Source organism: Chiloscyllium plagiosum, unplaced genomic scaffold, assembly GCF_037043375.1.
Source record: "Chiloscyllium plagiosum isolate Xiang-an unplaced genomic scaffold, Cpla_swu_hap1 HiC_scaffold_12, whole genome shotgun sequence".
Classification (NCBI taxonomy): Eukaryota; Metazoa; Chordata; class Chondrichthyes; order Orectolobiformes; family Hemiscylliidae; genus Chiloscyllium; species Chiloscyllium plagiosum.
The window spans coordinates 15,153,949-15,175,896 of NW_028270150.1; the positions used below are offsets into that span (position 1 = coordinate 15,153,949).

General features: G+C 41.8%; 1 protein-coding gene across 3 annotated transcripts in view; it reads right to left on the bottom strand.

Moving 5' to 3' along the window:
• The window catches only part of ncam2a (neural cell adhesion molecule 2a), a 1,585,154-nt gene that overhangs the window by 890,756 nt on the left and 672,450 nt on the right, over positions 1–21,948 (bottom strand). The gene's annotated exons all lie outside the window — the stretch shown is intronic.

Consider the following 21,948-nt stretch of genomic DNA (forward strand, 5'->3'; position numbering starts at 1 on the left):
ATTCAAATGATAAATAAAGCAAAGAACAGCGGATGCTGGAAATCAGAAGCAAACATAGAAATTGCTGGAGAAACTCAACTGGTCTGGCAGCATCGGCGGAGAGAGAGAAATAGACAGAGTGAATATTTTAAGACCACTGAGCCTCTTTCAGTGAAAAACTGAGTACTTAAGTAATACCAGAATTCAGCGATGATACCTACGTGGAAAGTGTGGCCAGGACTGATAGACGTCTTCATGGTGAGGAAGAGGTTTGATGGGGAAGACCTGGCTACATGCAGACAAGACCTGGGCTAAGGAGCCACAAATATAAGATAGTGGCATAGATGCAGGATTGGCTGACTGGCAGAAGGCAGAGAGTGGGGATAAAGAGACCTTCCTTCGGAGGCAGCCAGCAAACAGTTCCACAGGGATGTGCACCGGGACAACAGCTATTCAGGTTGTCAAAATAATATCAAAGGAGTGGATGAAGGATTCAGCTGTGGATGAGCTGAGGCAATGCCGGAGATGGCATGGACATTCATGTAAGATGGAGAGGAGGGGGAATATCAGATCGATCCTTCTTTATTCTGATACATGTGCCAGAAAAGATCAAACTGACCACAAATCTTTTATCACATTGTTGAACTTGAAAGGGTTTGCACTGGTGTATCAAGTGCTGAATCGTCTACCTTCAGATTTCTGAGGTTTGATCGTCAAGGGGGTTATGTCTGAGGGAAATAGCATGTGTTGCTACACATCAAAACAGAGAAAGCAAACAAATCAGATGTTGAATTTGTGGAAGTGGTCAATAAGTATGTTGTAATGGCAGTCCACACAACAGCAAGTAAGCCAAGATGGAGTGAAATCAAAAAGGCCCAAATATAACAGAGGCGATGGCCTAGTGGTTCTATCGCTAGACTATCCAGAGACCCAGCTAATGTTCTGGGGACCTGGGTTCAAATCCTGCCATCACAGATGGTAGAATTTGAATTCAATAAAAATCTGGAGTTAAGAGTCGAATAATGATCAGGAAACTGTTGTTGATTGTTAGGAAAAAAACCCATCTGGTTCACTAATGTCCTTTAGGGAAGGAAACTGCCATCTTTACCTGGTCTAGCTGACATGTAACTCCAAACCCATTGCAATGTGGTTGACTTTTAACAGCCCTCTGGGCAATTAGGGATGGGCAATAAATGCTGGTCTGGCCGTGATGCCCACATGCCATGAATGAATTAACATAAATTAAATGAGAAATGGAAACAGATCAGAAAATGTTGTGCTCGTGAATAGCCAACATACATTCCTCATAGTCCGTCCTTAGAAATCAAATTTCAAACAGAGAGTACATCTGACAGTGATCAAGGATTGAATGCTACTCAATGTCAGAATAGTAACTCCACAGCATTGAGATTTGAAGTATCAATGGCGACATCAAGGTCATTCAGCTATTACCAAATGCAAAACTATGATGCAGCATTCAGTTTTGTGACCAGATATTCCGAGGTTAATGGAAGAAATTATATTAGGATGTCTCACGTGCAAAGTTCATTCAGAAAACTAAAGAGCCACTGTGTCATAACCTTTCTCCACAAAGACATGGGAACTCCAAGGAATGGATTTATTTGAACGTTTTAAGAAATGATTTTCATGGTGGTGGATAGAAGTGGACTGAAGTGAATCAGTTACATGCTGACATGTTAAAAGCAGTCATAACACAATTGCAATAAATGTATGCAGCCCATTGGCTTTCTGACATCAGACAATGATACAGAGGTTGTGAATATAGAACTTCAAGATTTACAGTCATGTGGATTTGTTCTCACAACAAGTTCTTTGGGGTTGCTCAGCCTCATGGAGAAGCTAAGAGAGATGTCAGAGCTTTAAATGTGTGAGTGAGAAACAAGGGGAATTTTCAATGAAAACAAAGAATTGAGGGTACTTCACAACAGCTCTGAAGAATTGTCACTGGCTTCAAGAGTCAGGAGTAGCTTCTATTTGCCATTTCTACCAGATACAACTGATACAGTAAAAAATGAGACAGCACAAACTACACAATCATACACAGGGCAGCATAAAGTGCACTAGAAGTGCAAAACACGCCAGACAGCACAGTAATTTCTGACATGACAAGACAATATGCACAGTGATGTACAAATTACTGTGCAATAAAAGAATGATAATTAATTAAACATTGTTCTCGCAGCAATTCAAAGTCTTTTCAGATGGAATAGAATCTGATCATACAGTGTCAAGGAGCCTGATGGCCTGGGGGAAGAAACTGTTCACTTTGTTTTTCTTTCTCCACAGATGCTGCCAGATCTGCTGAGTTTCTTCAGCAATTTCTGTTGTTATCGATGATTGTTGGTTAGTGTTCTGGGGGTATAGATGGAGAGGCAAAGGTGCAGAGGAGATTTATCAGGATGTTGCCTGGTCTGGAGGGAGGGTCTTATGAGGAAAGGTTGAGAGACTTGGGTCTGTTCTCATTGGAAAGAAGGCCAAGAAGGGATTTGAGAGAGACATACAAGATGATCAGAGGATTATATAGGGTAGACAGTGAAAGTCTTTTTCCTAGGATGATGACGTCAGCGTGTACAAGGGGCATAACTACAAATTGAGGGGTGATAGATTTAAGACAGATGTCAGAAGCAGGTTCTTTACTCAGTGCATGGTAAGGGTGTGGAATACCCTACCTGCCAATGTAGTTAACTCAGCCACATTAGGGAGATTTAAACAATCATTAGATAAGCACATGGTTGATTTTGGGACAGTGCAGGGGAACCAGCTGAGAATAGTTCACAGGTCGGCGCAACATCGAGAGCCGAAGGGCCTGTTCTGGGCTTTATTGTTCTATGTTCTATGTTCTCTGGAGAAATAGTGGAAAAGTCACCATGAGCAGCTGTGATGTTATTTTACCCAGATGGAACATGGCACAGTAAGAAGAAGCAGAACAGCTGCGATGAGGCAACAAATGAATATCAGAGACCAGAGTAGGAGAGAAAACAGAGTATAAGAGAACATGGAGAAAATTATAAACAAAATCAGTCGTACATGGGAACAGGAAGACCCCACATTTCCGATGAGGTCTCAAAACACTGAAAATGTTGTCAATGACTAGAAGACTGAAGAGCGAGTTTTTAGGAAGGTCAGGGACTGTTAAAGTCTGAACAAATACATGTGGGGGAGATGCGGTAGGTGGAGTATGTTAAACTAAATTCCATAAAGAGTTAGCTGTAATAGTCTGTGATAGTGTAGAAGGTATACATTTTGAAATAACTCCACAAAGGCCAGTATCCCGTCACCAAGTCATGTTTTATTTAAATGTGAAGAATCCTTGACACTGATCCAGCTCCCACAGAGCCAGCTCTCAGAGTGAACAGAACCCCTGACATTCCTGTTTCCATCTGTCAGCACCAGATTAACAGCCCAAATCAGGGAATTCATCTTCTAAGAGGCCGACCTCGTTGCAATCACTACACAATCATGTGGTTCAAGACACTGGCACTGTCCAGAGATGAAGTGAAAACAAGCATAGTGAACAACTCACTTTTGTCTGGAAACATACCTAAATATACCTAAATTAACATCAAAGTGTTTACAAATAACAGTCCACAGGACTGATTGAAACAACTCTGACTCCAAAACATAAAAATATACTGTTGTCTTCCAAGGTAACATGGCCATTTTGAGTCTATAGACTGAGTCAGATGACCCTCAGCAGCCATGTTTGCATCACACTTTATAAAGTCCGTCCCAGAGTTTCTGACCAGAGTACAGTTCATCGTTTAAAAGTAATGAGTACACCACAATACAGAGAACAAAATTCAGTTATGCATTTTGGACTTGGAAAGTATGAGAGAGATCTGAAAATAGACCACTTCTCTGGTTTAATGTATTTTCTACATATTCACGCAACCTTTGGGAGTGCAGAGTGTAACTTATAACAGTCTGGAAAGATTGAAGAAAAGAGGGTTTTCTTGGCATTGAAAACTTCCAACAGGTTACAGGTGTCGAGTAGGACTCTCATTTCTTCTAAAAATACTCAAAAGAATTGCTCCTGAGTGCTCTGTCTCACAAAATGACTGAATAAGCCAGGGTAAGAAGACAGGAACATTAATTCAAAGAGGGCCTGAGGGAAATTCAAGGCATCTGCATGCACCCTTCTTGCCTTAGTTGCATTTTTAAAAGTGGGGGGTGAAGAAAATGAAACATTATTTTTATTCAAATGTGCTTTTCATCCGGGAATATCAAGCACCAACTACAAGGCAAAAATAAATCATCCTAATAATTAAATAACATGGGATGGAGTAGCATGAAGGGGCTACACAATGATGTCCTTCACCTGTCTATGTGACTGGAAATCAATAACAGAATATAAAGAATGGGAGCAGGAGGCCATGTAGCTCCTCGAGACTGCTTCATCATGACAAATCTCCGATCTTCCCATCTCCAAATCTCTCGATTCACTTAATGCAGAAAAATATATCAACGTCAGTCCTGAATACATAAAGACTGATCTTTTGCAGGTCTTTGGAGTAGATTCCAATGATTTGCACCATACTGCATGAAGAGATTTCTCCTCACCTCCGTCCTTAATGAGTGAACCCTTATCATGAGAGGATGAAGTAATGTTCACAATAAGATAAAAACAGCAGCTAGCACAGTGCTAACGGAGGTGGCATAGAGTTGGTGTTCAAGATTTGTAGCACTGATGACATTCAGCTTAGTGTCTTGGAGCCAAAAATAGAAGTTGCTGGAAAAGCTCAGCAGGCCTAGCAGCATCTGTGGAGAGAAATCAGAGTTAATGTTTCGGGTCCAGTGGCTCTTCCTCAAAACTTAGAACTGGATCTGAAACGTTATTTCTGATGTTTCTTCACAGATGCTGCCAGACCTGCTGAGCTTTTCCAGCAGCTTCTGTTTTTATTTCTGATTTCCAGCACCTACAGTTTTGATTTTATTTAATGTTTTACAGCTGTAAGTTCAAATCCTGCAATGGTCAAATTTGATTTTTTTTTAAACCGATAATTATATATTCCAAACATTGATTGCCATAAAAGCCTAAACTGAATCTTGGAGTTTTTCAGGGAATGACATTTTCTGCCCTTTCTTGGTCAGGCGGACATATGACTCCAGACCCAGTGCAATGTGATTGGTCCTTAGCTACCCTTTGAATTGACTCTGCCAACCACTCAGACAAAAAGATCATAACTCATAGGAGCAGAAATTAGGCCATTCAGCTCATTAAGTCTGCTCTGCCATTCAATCAAGTTTCTCATCCCCATTCTCCTGCTTTCCTCCCATAACCCTTGATTCCCTTGATACTCAAGAACCTATCTAGTTCCAGGAGAATCAGGGATGAGCAACAAATGCTGAGCTTGCCAATGACACCCATGTACCACACGAGAATATTTGTAGAAAAGACTCAGTGTGTGGTTTTGGTTGCTGATGGCCTGGTGATGGTAAGCAGACCACTGTGGCCTTTTGACGTAAAATCCAATTCAAGATAATTCCCCATGTGATAGCACATGTGACTCTCTCACACGCACTTCTGTTGAAGGTGTAGATTGCAGTGGCTGACACATGGCTTCAGGGTTAGAACAAAGAACAAAGAAAATTTACAGTCCAGAAACAGGCCCTTTAGCTCTCCAAGCCTGAGCTGATCCAAATCTGTCGCCCAATTCCTAAGCATCTGTATGCCTCTGCTCCCCACCTACTCATGTATCTGTCCAGACACATCTTAAATGAATCTATCGTGCCTGCCTCTACCACTTCTGCTGGCAATGCGTTCCAGACACCCACCACCCTCTGTGTAAAGTACTTGCTGCGTGTATCCCCCTTAAACCTTTCACCTCTCACCTTGAAAGCGTAACCTCTCCTTATTGAATCCTTCACCTGGGAAAAAGCTTATCTCTATCGGCCATGTCTATACCCTTCATGATTTTGTAAACCTCAATTGGGTCCCCCCTCAATCTCCTTTTTTGTAATGAAAACAATCCTAATCTACTCAACCTCTCTTCATAGCTAGCACCTTCCATAACAGGCAAAATCCTCATAGGGTTCAAGGTGGTACAAAGACTGATGGAGAGAGCTGACAGCTTCTCAAAGGAGGCACTGACTCATAGAGTCGTATAGAAAACAGGCCAATTCATACATGCTGACCAAATTTCCGAAACTGAAGTAGTCCCGTTTTTCCTGCGTTTGGCCCATATCCCTCGAAATCTTTCCTAACCATGTATCTGTCCAAATGTCTTTTAAATGTTATAACTGTACTCTCCCCTGCCATGTCCTCTGGCAGTTGGTTCTATATATGCGCCACCCTCTGTATGAAAGTGTTGTTCCTCAGGTCCCTTTTAAATCTGCGCACCCATCCACCCTTAAACCTATGCTCCCCAGCTTTGGAACTCTCCATCACAGGAAGCTCAGATGGAAAGAATTTATAAGTTAACACTATGAAACTAATTAACACCATTGATATCATTTTCTCACCTTTACTCCTGTGTGCTTTTAATCCAATATTCCCTATGCTATTCACCTCACCTGCTTCCTGTGGCAGTGAGTTCCACATTCTAACCACTCTCTAGTCACACTGTTATTGTCAGAATTTTTTATAGCATCTATTAGTGACTATCATATATTTAGGATCTCTAGTTTTGTTGTCACCCACAAGTTGGAATTTTGTAGAAGTCCTCTAGTATGGAAGTACACCATTCAGCCCAACAAGTCCACACTGACCCTCCAAACAACATCCTACCCAGACCCACCCCACTAACCTTGCATTTATTATGGCTAACTCATCAAGCCTGCACATCCCCTGGATGCTATGGGCAATTTCCCATGGCTAATCCACCTAGCCTGCGCATCTTTGGACTGTGGGAGGAAACCGGAGCACTGGGAGGAAACCCAGGCAGACACGGGGAGAATGTGTAAGGTCCACAGAGACAGTCACCCAAGGCTGGAATTGAACTTGTTTCCCTAGCACTGTGAGGCAGCAGTGGCATGCCATATTAACTCTTGACCTTATTTAAAATATTTCAGTCTGTGACACACTCAGGTATTAAAATCAGCGGATGGAGTCCCAAAATCAGTGTCCCTGTTTTGTCACCCATCAAAGTACAAGTCAGGAGTGTGATCAAATACTCTCCCACTTTCCTGGATGGGTGCAGCTCCAAAAACACTCAGGAAGCTTGACACCATCCAGGACAAAGCAGCCAAATTAGAATCCAGTCTAACAATTTCAACATTTACTCCCTCAACCGCAAGAGAACATATATAAAAAGCAAGCACTTGATAAAGAGCTCTTGACAAAAAGATCATGGATTCAATCAGTATCTTTTTGGGAGACCTGACTGTCCTAAGCATAGAAAATAAACAGCTCCCAGCACACAGTACCTGCAAAAAGTTTTTCTCTCATTAGGGAAGGTGCATTACTGTTTCATCAATCTTTTTGTGTGGTTAATATGTTTAAATTAAATGGAGCTTGAACATGGAAGACGTCTAAGCTATCAATATCGTGAGGGTTACCATTGACCAGAAATTCAACTGGGCCAGGAATACTGTGGCAGGTAACTCACCTCCTGACTCCCCAAAGCCTGTCAAACATCTACAAGGCACCAGTCAGGAGTGTGATGGAATACTCCCCACATGCCTGAATGGGTACAACTCCAACAACATTCAAGAAGCTCAACACCATCTAGGACAAAGCAGCCCGTTTGATTGGCACCACATCCACAAGCATCTACTCCCTCCACCACCAACACTCAGGAGCAGTAGTGTGTACTATCTAAAAGACACACTGCAGAAATTTGCTAAAGATCCTTAGGCAGCAACTTTCAAACCCATGACCACTTCCATCGAGAAGGACAAGGGCAGCGGATAAATGGAACATCATCCCTAGTGCATATGGACTGCAGTTGTTCAAGAAGGTAACTTCCCCCACCATCTTCGCAAGGGAAACTCGGGAGGGGCAATAAATGCTGGCTAACCAGTGACACACATGTCCCAGGACTGAAAAAAAAGCACCTAAAAGGCACATGGGACCACTTGCAGGTTCCTTCCAAGTCGCATATCATCCTGACTTGCAGCTAGATCTCCAATGATTCACTGTTGCTGGGTCAAATTACTGAAAGGCCCTTGCTTACAGCACTGTGGGTGTCCCTACAGCACCTGGACTGCAACAGGTCAAGAAGGGAGCGCACCAACACTTTCTCAAAGACAAGTGCACACTGGGCAAGACAGCAAAACCCACAACACTTGAAAAGAATTTTTAAAAATCCCTTCGCGTTGTGATTATGCTGTGAAATGTCATGCAGACTCTTTTTTGATCATTAACAAATGCTTTAAGATTTAATGAATTGCTTAACAAGCCACCAGGCATCCGTACCTCATCTGTAATAAAGTGTCATCTTGGGCTAAGCTCTGGCTAACAGCAAACTGGCCAGCTCTTCCCCTCTTTAGTAACTAAAGTATTCTCCAAAAATAATTCCACAGACCCCCAGCTCTTCCCTGTTTGATACATATCTGAGACCAAAATGCAAAGCCCCAAAATGAAAATCTTCTCAGTGTGTGCCTGAGCTAGCTTTAGGAAGGGAATGTGTGGTCAGTTAATAATAAATAAACTACACTGGGACCCCGACAATCAGCATAGTTCCTTCATAATATTTATTTATTCTGCAGTGCCCTCTCTCCCCTTTTGTAATGTTTCTCTTTCACTGAAGGCCGTATTGTTTTGGCCAATTAATGCCAATCAGAATCCCATGCTAACAGTGTTGAGTTTAATTTCATATTCAAGAGCCACAGAATATTTAAATATTTACATTTTGAAGATCAGTGGTGAGACACTAAAGCAATAATTTAAATAGCAGAATAAGTAATAATGATTGATTGTAATTTAATATGCAATATTTTGCAGCAGACACAGGTAATTTGGCTTTACTCATCTATGCAGCTGTTTAATCTCCTCAGCAACCTCCAACAATCTACTTTGTCTAACATTGTTGATATCCTTTTCTCACCTTCCCTTCAACACACCTACGCTGTTCATCTCAACTACTCCTTGTGGTCACTAGCTCCACATTCCAACCACTTTCTATTTGAAGAGTTGTCACCAGAATTCTTCACTGCATTTAGCAGTAACTATCATATATTTAAGACCTCTAAGTTTTGGAGTCACCCAGAAGGTGAAACATCTTCTCTGTATCCAATCTGTCAAGCTCCATCGTAATTGCAAAGATCTCTATCAAACCATCTTTTGCCTTTACTTCTCCTCTCCAGTGCATCTGGATCATTTCTTTCAAAATAATGAACAACAGGATATCTATGACTGCAGAAAGCTCTGAAGCCCATTCTAGATTACCCTTCTTGGGAACAGCAGTCGCCAAACCATGCTGTGATGTATCCAGATAAGATACTTCCTATGGTAAAAATTGGTAAGATTCCTTGTGGACATGCTAAATTTCCTTAGCTTTCTCAGAAAGTAAAGACGTTGTTGTGCTTCCTTGATGTAAGTGGACCACTGCAAGCCAGCTGTCCAGCCAACTGAGTTAGCCAATGCCCAGAGATCTCCTTCTCTGGCTCACCTGTGCTGCCCTGACACATTCTTCCCAGGTCAACTGTGTCACGTCCAGAACATTCCAGATCTCTAGGGGTTTGGCTAACTCAGTTGGCTGGATAGCTGGCTTACAATGGTCCTCTCACGTCAACGCAGTGATCCACCCACGCTGACAAATGGTCAAGAAAGCACAACAATGTCTCTACTTCCTCAGGATGTTAAGGAAATTTGGCAGGTCCACCAATTTTTATGGTTTCACCATAGAAACCATCCTATTCGGATGCATCACAGCATGGTATAGCAACTGCTGTTCCCATAACCACAAGAAACTACGGAGTTGTAAACACAGCCCAGTCCATCACGCAAACCATCCATCAACTCCACCTAGACTTCCCACCGCCTTGAGAAAGCATTCAAAATAATCAATGACCCCTCCCACTCTGATTATATGCTCTTCCACCCTCTTCCATCGGGCAGGAACAAGAAAAATTTGAATACGCGTACGAATAGCTTCAAGAACAGCCTCTTCCCTGCTGTTATCAAACTTTTGAACAGACTTGTCAAACGTTCTTTCTGATCTCTCTCTGCACCTTCTCTGTGGCTGTAACATGGTATTCTGCACTTTGTTCTACTATCCTGTATGGGACAGTCTGTCTGAGCAGATCTCAAACAGCACTTTTCACTGTATCTTGATAAGTGTGACAATCAGCGCTGAAAAATGTGTTGCTGGAAAAGCGCAGCAGGTCAGGCAGCATTCAAGGAGCAGGAGAATCAACGTTTCGGGCATAAGCCCTTCTTCAGGAATTCCTGAAGAAGGGCTTATGCCCGAAACGTCGATTCTCCTGCTCCTTGGATGCTGCCTGACCTGCTGTGCTTTTCCAGCAACACATTTTTCAACTCTGATCTCCAGCATCTGCAGACCTCACTTTCTCCAAGTATGATAATCAAACAATCAATCAACTGGATGAAAAAGATTGCTAAACCAATATCACTAAAACAGAAAAGGATTAGCATGATCATTATCACATTATTGTTTGTGGGATCTTGCCCTGCATAAATTGAATGCTACATTTCTTACACTGGATACAGTTTAAAAGCACTTTGACTGTAAATAGCTTTGGGATGTTCTGAGGTTATCATTTGCAGAATCAAATTAATCAATGAAACAATCAATGCAAAGTAGCACCAATAGTATGAGTTCAATTCCTGCACGAGCTGGGGTCAAAATTGAGATCTCAACTTTACGCCTCAGGTTAAGCTTATGATCAACCATGTCCCTCTTTGATGAATGAGCAGGACTACAATGAGTATATTATCATTTCTCATCAATTTTGTCCTCTGCTACCCTCTCCTACTTTTTGTCAACATAGAACATTACAGTGCAATACAGGGCCTGAGGCCCTCGATGTTGCGTCAACCTATGGAACCAATCTAAAGCCCATCTACCTACATTAGCTCAGTACTCTGCATTCCTGTTGCTCCTTCCAAAGTGAATCACTCACACTTTTCCGCATTAAACTCTATTTGCCACCTCTCAGCCCAGCTCTGCAGCTTATATATGTCTCTCTGTAACCTTCATCACTATCCACAACTCCACTGACTTTAGTGTCATCTACAAATTTACTAACCCATCCTTCTATGCCCTCATTCAGGTCATTTATATAAATGACAAACAACAGTGGACCCAAAACACACGCTTGTAACCAGGGGTGCCACAGGGTTCAGTCTTCAGGCCACAACTATTTACAATCTATTTACAAACTATTTACAAAACTAGTTACAAAACACACACTAGTAACTGAACTCTAGGATGAATATCTCCCTTCAACCACCACCCTTTGTCTCCTTTCAGCTAGCCAATTTCTGATCCAAACATTTATTCCAGAACTTGTCTCTCCTTGTAGTCTGCTCTACTGATGGGACCAGAATATTATATCTTGATGATATACTGATTTCTTCTTACTTCTAGTCACTTCCAGCACTGCCTCATTCATCTTGCTGGCTTTGTTGGATGTGTAATACATTATCCTGTACATCCACATTTCAAATGCTTTCAGGTTATCAATATTCTACTTGTGTGTTGACCATGTCTCTGAGGCACACAACATCGCTGGCAAAATATAACAAAGATTCAGGTTCTGTTTCTTTGATGTTGACACATCCTCCATTCTAATAAAGCTGGTCTTGGCTATTTTTGTCCACCCTTAGATCTCACAGTCACATTTCCCACTGTTTGTAAGTTCCCTATATCTTCCCTGAAGTTGTCTTTCATCAGCTTGAGCTGGTGCCCTCTTGTGTTGCTGTCACTGTTTGATTTGAAGCAGTTTCCTGCGTTTGCCTTCCAGCGTTTACAATCTTACACCCACCTCGGGAGTCTTATTTAGTTACCTGGTTTCATTTCTGCAAAACACCAGCTTATACAGCCTTATTGCAAACCAGAGCCATCATTTGCGGACAGTTTTGATCTTGTCTTTGCATTACAAACTGCGGTGCAAATATGGAAAAATGATTTACAAGAATGGCATACCGTAACAGAGAAGTGGTAACTATCAGCAAAGGCTGAAGGGCCTTCTTGGTAGGGATCACTAAAATTCTGAAAGAATTTGAAAAATGAAAAACATGGAAACACTTCCACTCTTTGTAAACTTCGAATATCCCAAAGTGCTTTGCAACTGGTGGTGAATGATTGTCATTAGAGAGTTTTAGTTAACACCTATGCATTTCCCATAAGATGGCAAACCCAAAGGAAGGCAAGAATTAATGATGCGGGAGGATAGGGAAAATAAAGACCCAAATCTTCCAACAGGAAGGTTGGGAACTTCTGGAAACCTAGGTGCAACTGACTCCCCTGGAATGGCCCCAGACATTGAACCTTCTGTTAGCTGGTCATTCAGGACTCTTCCAGAGTTAGGGTTGGAGGATTCAGTGTGTGTTTCATTCCAAAAAAACACCTGACCCCCACCCTTGGATTCCTGACACTACCCAGACTTGACCTGATCTCATATTCCCTGCCGATCCACATTGCAACTGACAGCACACCATTCCCTCATTCCCAACCCGATTCCCTTAACCCTTTGATCCTCTTGAGGAACTGGTATCCACTGTACAGGGCCTGACTCGAGAGGCTAATAATGTCCTTCCATCTCTCAATCTCTCAACCCTGCCCACAGCCTTACCTTGGAGATGCCATGGATATCTGGCACTGCCCTTCTATTCTTCTGCCCATCACCTTCTCGACATGGATCCCTGCAGCAGCCCCCAATTCACACCCACCCTCAAGCCGATCCTATGCACGGGACCCATTTACCTGTTACCCTCCCCCCTTACCCCTCACCTCTCATCCACCTTGCAGTCTACCCACTCACTGTCCTGGCACTGAAATCACTCATTCACCTACCATTGCGTCTGAAGAATGACAGGATTGTTGCAGGAGTAAGCCATTAAGTCCATCGTTCCTGCAATTGCTCTTCAAATGAGCCTCATTACTTAGTGCAGATCTCCTGCTTCCTCCCCATTTCCTGACCCCTCAACTGCCGAGCACTCCAACTGGTCCACCCACCTGGGCAGTACTTCGGATACCAGCTCCCCATTTACCTGACACACTGACCTTCCAGCACAACCTTGAAAGTGTCTCTGGGATGCTTAAATCCTAAAAACTGCAGGAATTAACATGAAAAGGTAGCACGGTTTCCACATTAATTTAACTCCCTGCTGGTTGCTTGACTCCTTATTCTGGACCAGGTAGTTTCAGTTTAGAAGGTTCCAGATTTGGAAGAAGACACTGAGAACTATTAACTTAAAACTACGATCCCTCATTCTAGATTGTCCCACATAAGGAAACATCCTCTCTACATCTACTTTGTCAAACCCCTCGGACATCTTCTGCATCTCAATTAGGTCTCCTCTCATTCTTCAAAACTCTAGCGAGTTCAGGTCTAAACTATCCTCACAGGACAAGTCTCGCATTTCTCCAACATTGTAACTGAACAAAATGCATGCATTGGAAGGTCCCATTTAAAAAATAAATTGTGGGATGTGGGCATTGTTGGCAAGGTCAATCATCACCCTTCCTAAGTGGCCTAAAAAATGAATGGATTATTTGGTCATTTTCAAAGGAAGATACAAGCCCAACACACTGTTGTGGCTCTGGAGTCACATGTGGATAAGATCAGGCAAGGATAGCAACTTACTTCCCTAACGGATGTAGAGGTGGGTTATTTCGAACAAACACCGACAGTTGGTATAGTCACCATGATGAGAACACCTCTGGGTTTGTTAGTTACATAGAACATAGAACTGTACAGCACAGGAATGGAGCTTTTGGCCCACAATGTTGTGCTAAACATGATGCCAAATTAAACTAATCCCTTCTGCCTGCCCTTGGTCCATATCCCTCCATCCTTGAATATTCATGTACTTATCTAAAAGTCCCTCAAATTCCCCTATCATATCTACCTCCATGACCACTCCTGGCAGTGCATTCCAGACTCCTATTACTCTCTGCGTAAAAACTCTGCCACCTCATATCTCCTTTGAACTTTTCCCCTCTCACCTTAAATGCATGCCCCTTAGTGTTAGAAATTTCAACTCTGGGAAAAAAAGATTCTCACCATCAACCCTATCTGTGCATCTCATAATTTTATCGGCTTCTATCAAGTCTCTCCTCCACCTTCGCCACTCCAGAGAAAACAACCTGAGTTTTTCTAGCCTCTTATACCTCATACCCTCTAATCCAGGCAGCATCCTGATAAACACTTCTGCACCCTCTCCAAAGCATCCACACCCTTCCTGTAATGTGGTGTAAAGACATCCTGACTTTTGTACCAAATACCTCAACCAATACAGGCAAGCATGCCATAATCCTTTTTTACCACCATATCTACTTGCATGGCCACTTTGAGGGAGTTATGGATTTGAATCCCAAAATCCCTCTGTACATCAATGCTGTTTAGGGTCCTGACATGAACCATATACTTTTCCTTAACATTTGATCTCCCAAAGTGCAGAAACTCACACTTCCCGAGATTAAACACCATCTGCTATTTCTCTGCCCATATCTGGAAGTGATCCATATCCCTCTGTATTCTTTGACAACTTTCTACACTATCCACAACTCCATCAATCTTTGGATCATCTGCAAACTTACTAACCCATTTACATTTTCATCCAAGTCAGTTTTATATATATCATAAACAGAAGTCCCAGGCCAGATCCCTGTAGAACAACACTAGTCACAAACCTCCAGTCTGAAAAACACCTTTCCACCACTACCCTCTGCCAATTCCGAATTCACACGGCCAAGTCACAGTGGATCCCATGCATCTTAATCTTCTAGATAAGCCTACCATGAGGGACCTTGTCAAAAGGCTCACTAAAATCCATGTGGACAACATCCACTGCTCTACCCTCATCGATCACCTTAGTCACCTCCTCAAGAAAATTCATTACAGTTAGTAAGACATGACCTACTCTGCACAAAGCCATGCTGACTGTCCATAATTAGGCTATGCTTTTCCAAATACATGTAACTCCTATCCCTGTGAATTCTCTCCAATGGCTTCCCAACCATTGATGTGAGAATCAGCTGTCTATTATTTCCTGGATTGTCCCTTTTTATTCTTCTCCGTAAGAGAAACCATATTAGTTTCTTGCCCGTCCTCTGGGACCTCTCCAGTGGCTAATGAGGATATAAAGATGTTGGTCAAGGCCCCAGCAATCTCCTCTCTTGCCTCTCTCAATAACCTGGGCTAGATAACATCGGCCCCGGGGGACTTAGATTAGATTAGATTACATTAGATTACATTACAGTGTGGAAACAGGCCCTTCGGCCCAACAAGTCCACACCGACCCGCCGAAGCGAAACCCACCCCATACCCCTACATTTACCCCTTACCTAACACTACGGGCAATTTAGCATGGCCAATTCACCTGACCCTGCACATCTTTTGGACTGTGGGAGGAAACCGGAGCACCCGGAGGAAACCCACGCAGACACGGGGAGAACGTGCAAACTCCACACAGTCAGTCGCCTGAGGCGGGAATTGAACCCGGGTCTCAGGTGCTGTGAGGCAGCAGTGCTAACCACTGTGCCACCGTGCCGCCCATCATGCCACCGTGCCGCCCATATCCATCTTAATGCTCTTCAAGAGACACAACGCCACTTCTTGCCTAGTTAACTTACAATTCTGCCAGTTGTCATGGTGTACGATAGTCTGTTTTTATGACATGGGTTAAGGGCTAAACATTAGCCAGAATACCAGGAGGAACTGCTTTGCCCTTATATAAAATGCAGCCAAGGGATCATTTGCACTCATTTGATAGGGCAGGGGAGCTGGTTGGGGGGGTAGGGTATGGATTGGGTCGACACCTCAAATTACTGAGTCTCTGAAGTGGTAATTGACACCATAAGCTAACTCAAAAAGCTAGAAAATAACCCACGTAGTCATGTCTGGCTTCCATATCAATAGGTATAGTTTAGTGGAAGAAAATATTCTCTCAGAGAAAAATTATAGCTCGTGGAATAAAAGATGCAGTAGGAATATGGATACTACAGTAACTTTTAAGTTGCTCAGGGATGAGGGTGTCACTGGTGAAGCCAACATTTATTGCCCATCCCTAACTGCCTGAGGGCAGTTGAGAGTCAACCACATTGTTGTGGGCCTGGAATCACATGTAGGCCAAACAAGGCCAGCAGATTTCCTTCCATAAAGGACATTAGTGAGCCAGATGGGTTTTTTCCCCCAAACATTAGATACAGGTATATCATTAATTGCAGATTTTTTTAAAAATTGAATTCAAATTTCACCATCTCCCATGGCAAAGATTTGAACCTAGGCCCCTAGACTAAGATAAGACCACTAGGCCATCACCTCCCTCACTGAGTGACAGCAAACAGAGAATAGTAGTCAGGCTAGAGAAAGATATGTGGCGGAGTTTCCTGGGGTCAGTGTTCAGACCCTAGCATTTACTGATATGTTTATGAATCATCAAAATCTTGGTTTGCAGAGCTCAGTTTCAAATCTGTGGATCATACCAAACTTAGAAGTACTGTAATCTTTGATGAGGACAGTGTGGAACTCCAAAAGGACATTGACAAGTTGGTGGACTGGGCAGATTGGTGGCAGATGAAGATCAATCTGGTAAAGTATGAGTGAGAAATGTTGGAAGGAAGAACATTGACAGACAATATAAAATAAGTGGTACAATACTTAAGGGGGTGCAGGGAGTAAAGATTTCAGGGGTGTATATGCACACAGGTGAAGGCAGGACAAATGGACAGTTGGTAATAAGCCATTTGATGTCCTTGGTTTTATTAATGGGGCATAGAATACAAGAACAAAGAAGTTATGCTGAACTTATACAAGAGACCTTTTAGACCTTAGATGGAGTATTGTGCACGGTTCTGGCCCCCACATTATAGGAAAGATCTGAATATATTGGGAAAAGTGCAGAAGTGATTTGCAAAAATGGTTCAGTTATGAGGTTAGATTGAAGAAATTGAGATTGTTCTCCTGGGAGAGAAGATGGTTGAGAGGAGATCTCATAGAAGTTTTGAAAATCATGTGAGGTCTCGATAGAATGGATAGGAAGAAAGTGCTCCCACTTGTAAAAGAATCAAGAGCAAAAGGGCAGAGATTTAAATTGATGAGCAGATGTAGGAAAGAGGATGTGAGGAAACAATTTTTCCACACAGCAAATGGTTCATGTCTGGAATGTGCTCCCTGGAAATTTAGAGGGAAAAGTGAACTGAAGCTTTCAGAAGGACACTGGAGGATTATTTACATAAAAACAATGGGGTAAAATGACCAGGCAAATGGCACTAAGTCATAATGCTCATGGGAGAACCAGTGCAGATCTGATGGGCCAAATGACCTTTATCTGCGCTGTAGAAATTCTATAGTATAATCAAAACCCTGCTCTTCCCATGTGATCCCAATCGATCAGTTTGGTCCCAGAGCGCAGCATGGTGTGATATTATCTACATTGACCAACAGGAAACTGGTTTCCTAACATTACTATCACAGGAAGAACATGTTTTTTTTTGGGGAGGGGGGAGGTGGGGGGGTGGTGGGACACGTGATAGTCTCAATGTAATGCCACACAAGACAAAGTCATCTGACAACAGTAACTATAGTATCTATTCTCACATGTGAAGGCTAGCAGCTGGTATCAGTAGAACCTGAGACTGCTGAAAGCAGTGGGGAGGAGAAAAGGGGAGAGAGATCTAGGAAAGAGGAGCCACTGTTACTGGTCAGAGCAGCTGAGAAATGACACACTCATTGCAGACAATCAAAGGCAGCATTCCTCCTGATCACAGATTTCAAGTTGTCAACATTAACACACCATCCACCTTATCAACGTGAATGATTATGTTTATTTATATCTTCATAACCATTAAATGAGCACTTGAAGGATTCAATCTCTCAAGCAATACTAAGTTGTAATAACCACACTAGTTTTCTCAGTTATTGCTACAGCTCCACTTTCAGAAAGATTAGCATTTCATAAATTGTTACCCTCGGGACATTATTCATTCTGCTTTCCTTTTCCTCTGTCATCGTTTTAATTATAATTCTTGTCAGTCTCATTTCTTGTCTGTTTGTGTCTGCTATCCTTTATGCTATTTTTCTTCTGCTCCAATTTCTTTGTCTCTTTCTCTCTTCTTTGCTTTCGCTAGGCATTACAAGCTCCTCTCCCTCTCTCTCTCTCTCCCCACGTCCAAATGATCTTTCCTCTTCCTTCTGTCTGCTGTACCTCATCTTCATCTATGTACCTTACAGCCTTCAGGATTCAACATCAGATTTAAGAATTTCATAGCATGAACACCTCCTTTCATGCCTATTACCTAACCCAACACTCAGGTCCTGAAATGGGTTGCTTTCAACACAGACAATCCACTTTCTACTATTCATACTCCCCATTATCACCCAGCTAGCTTTTTTTCCTTAACATTTCGGGTCAATTGACCCTTCCTCAGTTCTGAAACACTAACTGTGATTTCTCTTCACAAATGCTACCAAACCTTCTGAGTTTTTCCAGCAATTTCTGTTTTTGTTTCAGATTTACAGGATCTGCAGTTCAGTCATTTTTTATCTAGCTTTTCTTTCCTCCCTAGTTTACCATAATTTATTGTGACACTGATCACAAAACTGACACATGAAGAGAGACTAGATCACTTCACAAAAGTGGATGACATTTTTTTGATCCTTTGTCTACTTGTCCTTTTATTTTTTTTCTCTCACTGGTAACACTAAATGAATAATCTGTTTCGGTGAGTTGATGGCACACTATTGACCAAGAGATTGGAAACACTTTCCTGCATTTCTTCAAAGTAATAGCCCTGGCATGCTTTGTGTTCACCTGAGGTGGGGCTGCAGAGCAATACTTTATCAACAGGGTTGATACCAACAACAGCAACAATACTAGCAACAGTAAAGCACTCCCTTACTACTGCGGAGTCAACCCTAACTTTTTATGCTCCTGGGTCTGAATCAACAATTTCTGATTCAGAAGAAATTCTCTTTGGATAATTTTTCAGACAAAACCTGATGCTACAAGACACACCCCACGCCTCCAGATTGCCATTAAGATTATTACTTCACATTGTGTCATTTGACATGCTCCTATGATTCTTTAAGAATAGGATTCTTTTCCTGCTGAAAAAGTCTATCTGAAGGAGAACATAATTACATTTTTAATAAGTAGTTAAGTTGGTGAGATTACTGTCAATGTATCAGGCAGGTTACAATTTGACAAGATAGGTTCAAGTAAAGAATTGACTAACTAGGGCAGTAGATAACACTTTGAATCTAATGAACACTGGGCGGAAGGTTTCAGGGAAGAATGAATTCAGAAGTAATAAGAGAAATATTGTGGATGTACAGCAGAGTTCTATAGTAATTTAGGTTTAATTCAGCAGAATGGATCAGAAAGGGATAGTGAGAGCAAGAAGATAATGGAGAAATAGTGACTTGAGTAAAACAAAAAATACTCAAACCTAAAGGCACTACATATAAATGAGGCTGCAATCTCAGCGAAATAGATGTATTAACAGTAGAAATGTAAATTATTAGGTTTGATCTGACAAACAATATAGGGATGTGTTTGCAAGTGACCACATTTGACAATTAAGTATTCTAGCATATCAAACTATTAGAAGAATTGTAACATTCGGGAATGTATAAAAAAACATAGGATTGATTAAAGGTAAAAAGGACTTTAACAGAGAAAAAAGCAAGGTGTAGAATCAGTTTGTGTGGAGTTATGAAGCAGTAACAAACAATATATTGGAAACAAAAACAGAAATTGGTGGAAAAGCTCAGCAGGTTTGGCAGAATCTGTGAAGGGAAGTCGAAATAAATGTTTCAGGTCAAGTGATATTTTTTGCAAGTCTGTTAACAGTGGTTGTAATAACAGACATGGTATTACAAAAAGCCAAAAAGAATTAGTTAAAAAGGGCAGCATGGTGGCTCAGTGAGGGTGGCATGGGAGCTTGGTGGTTAGCACTGCTGCCTCACAGTACCAGGGACCCGGGTTTAATTATGGCCTCGCGCGACTGTCTGTGTCACATTCTCCCCATTTCTGCCTTGGTTTCCTCCCACATTCTAAACAATGTGCAGGTCTGGTGAATTGGCCTTGCTAAATTGCCCATACTGTTAGGTATTAGTCGGTGGTAAATGTAGGGAAATGAGTCTGGGTGGGTTACTCTTTGGAGGGTCGGTGTGGACTTGTTGGGTTGAAGGGCCTATTTCCACACTGTAGGGAATCTAATCTAAAAAGCTTGGATGAGGAAGTCAGGATTTTAAAATTCTGCAAAAGATAATAAACAAACTAATAAAGGAAGAGAAAATAGGATATTAAAGTTAATTGGCAAGAGATAATAAGACTGATTGTAAATGTTGTAAATGTAAAAAGAAAAAAAAGTTAGGTTAAATGTGAGTCTTTCAAAGACAGAGAAAGGAGGAATTGTAATTGAGAACCAGAAAAAGGTAGAGACATTAAAAAATCTAATTTGCATCTGCCTTCATAACTGAAAGTACAAAAAATGTTTCAGAAGCAATGATGAAGTGGATCTCGTTGATAATTAGGGACTTCTTTCATTCATTCATGGGATTTGGGCATCGCTGGCCAGACTTGCATTTAATGCTGATTTCTATTTGCTTTTGAGAAAGTGATGGTGAGCTGACTTCTTGAATTGCTGCAGTCCACACTCTATAGGTCAATCCACAATGCTGCTAAGGAGGGAAATCCAGGATTTTGACACAGCTATACTGATACATTGTTAAAAATAACACACCAGGTTATAGTCCAACAATATAGCTACCTGATGAAGGCGTGTCGCTCCGAAAGCTAGTGTACTTCCATTTAAACCTGTTGGACTATAACCTGGTGTTGTGTGATTTTTAACTTTATACACCCCAGTCCAACACCGGCATCTCCAAATCATACTGATATATTGGCACTATATTCGCAACACAGGATGGTGAGTGGCTGGGAGGGGAATATGTAACTGGCGGCACTCCCAGAAACCTTACTCTTCTTGATGATAGTTGCTGTAGGTTTGGAAGGTGCTGTCTCAGGAATCCTATGAGAATTTCTGCAGTGCATCGTGTAAATGGTATACACTGGCTGCTACAGAGCACTGGTGATGGTGTAATTGGATATTTGCTGATGTGGTGCCAAACAAGTGGGCTGCTTTGTCCTGGATGGTGTCAAGCTTTTAGGGTTTGTTGGAGCTGCACCCATCCACGCAAGTGGGGAGGATTCCATCACACGCCTGACTTTGTGTGTTGTAGATACTTTTTTGAACAGAAATAAAGCTGGAGAAATTCATGGGATTAAAAATTGTTGATTTCCCTAGTTCTGATGATCTATGTCCTACAGTTGTAAAAGAGGAGGCTTTATAAATGATTAATATGTTGGTTTCGATCTTTCAGAATTCCCCAGATCCTAAAATAGCCCCCACTGAATCATAGTTAATGTAAAACCACAATTCAAAAAGCTGCATGAGAGCAAGCAGAGAAAAATAAATCATGCTATAAATGCAGACATCTACTCTTAAGGACACTTTTAGAACCACAATAATATGGTTCAGTCAAAACATCGCACATATTAAAGAGAAATCACGTTTCTTTGTTTAGTTCCAGACTTTTGAGGATATATCTTTTTGGGCTATTAAGACAGAACAAGGATATGTTGTGCATCTAGGTATTTGGAAGTAATTTGATAGGATACCACCTTACAATTAATTGTGCAAGAAAAGAAACCATTGGGTTGGGGAGCAATAGATTATTATGGTTTGAGGATTTGGAGAATGGAAACCTGACAGGCGGTAACTGGTGCAGAGGATTGAGCATCTTCGGATTTCTTGCTTTCAAAGCACTGTGGATGGTCAGTTGTTGAGTCACTTCCTGTTCCAGAGTGAC